Source organism: Delphinus delphis, chromosome 9 (genome assembly GCF_949987515.2).
Source record: "Delphinus delphis chromosome 9, mDelDel1.2, whole genome shotgun sequence".
In the NCBI taxonomy this organism is placed as follows: Eukaryota; Metazoa; Chordata; class Mammalia; order Artiodactyla; family Delphinidae; genus Delphinus; species Delphinus delphis.
The window spans coordinates 29,666,587-29,667,907 of record NC_082691.1 but is presented as its reverse complement, the minus strand read 5'-3'; the positions used below and the strand labels follow the sequence as shown (position 1 = coordinate 29,667,907).

General features: G+C 34.4%; 1 non-coding gene across 1 annotated transcript; it reads right to left on the bottom strand.

Annotated features, from left to right (window-relative positions):
• Positions 1-988: 988 nt before the first annotated feature.
• On the bottom strand, positions 989-1,095 carry LOC132431411 (U6 spliceosomal RNA). The gene has a single exon (XR_009520718.1). It is a non-coding gene; the product is annotated as a U6 spliceosomal RNA (small nuclear RNA).
• Between the last annotated feature and the right edge of the window lie 226 nt (positions 1,096-1,321).

The following is a 1,321-nucleotide window of genomic DNA, read 5'->3' as shown; positions in this document are numbered from 1 at the left end:
AAGTGAATCAACTGAATTTATCTTTCAAAAAAAGTCAGTGGAAAAGAAAAAAAGGGAAATGACAGGTCAATTTAACTTTAGTTATTAGTCGGCGTGTGTGTGTGTGTGTGTGTGTGTGTGCGCGTGTGCGTGTGCGTGTGTGTGTGTGTGTGTGTGTGTAGCAAAGGAGAAAGGGGGGCGAGGAGAGACTATTTATTAATACAGGCATTGCGTTGGAATGGTTAATTTCTACCTATCTCCAAACACCCACCTTAGGTAATTTTTCTCCATTAAAGTAATTTGAAATTTAAATACAAAATTCCAATTTTATCTCTAGCTACTAGAAAAGAGCTTAGTTTCAATGAAAGGTCAACTCACTGTAGAAAGGATAAACACAAGAAAATGTTTAGCTTCTCAGTGGGTGAAAGTGGTAGCAAAATAAATTTGAGAGATAAAGACGTTCAGTTTTTTTTAGTTTTAAGGGTGTGTAGTCTATAAATGAGAACACACATTAGGATAATTGGACTAGAAATGTACACATCTTGAGAACATACAGCTAAATTTGATTGGGGATTTCTAAACCTCACTGCAACCTTAGCAGTTTTATTATCTGCAATGATTATATTTGTTTGCCTCTGTTTCATGCCTTCAGGAAAGACTTGCTTGATGGCTATTAACCTACATGCGATGAATTTGAGAAGCATAAAAAAAAATCCAGGTTGAAACTCTATAATTATAGAATATGGTTTTTGTAAAAAGGGAATTTGACATTTAAGTCAGCGCTATTATTTCTTTACTTTTTTGTGTGTTATTCATAACACTGATTTCTAAGTTTATTTTAATATAGATTTTCCCTCCTGCTTTTTCCGAAGATACCTATAGCATTATTTGACATATTACATGAGACATTTGTATGTGTTGTGTATACGTTTCATGTGATATAATATGAGGAATTGAGCTGTTACACACTTAGCTATCTGTTTTTTTTTTGTCACTAATTATCAGAGAAAAAATTATGGAACGTTTCACGAATTTGCGTGTCATCCTTGCGCAGGGGCCATGCTAATCTTCTTTGTATCGTTCCAATTTTAGTATATGTGCTGCCGAAGTGAGCACTATCTGTTTTATATTTACTTATATTTTGAGAACACCAAACATCATAAACTATCATTGGTGATCACCAAATGAGAGCATCTTGACAACCAGCTTGGATAGTATGATGTAGAATTCAAGAACACAAGGTCTGACAACAGATAAAAGTTTTCAAATCCTGGTCAGTATGTGGACTTTAGCATATGATCTATTCCTCTCAAGGATTATTTTTCTCAGCTGTAATGTGAGG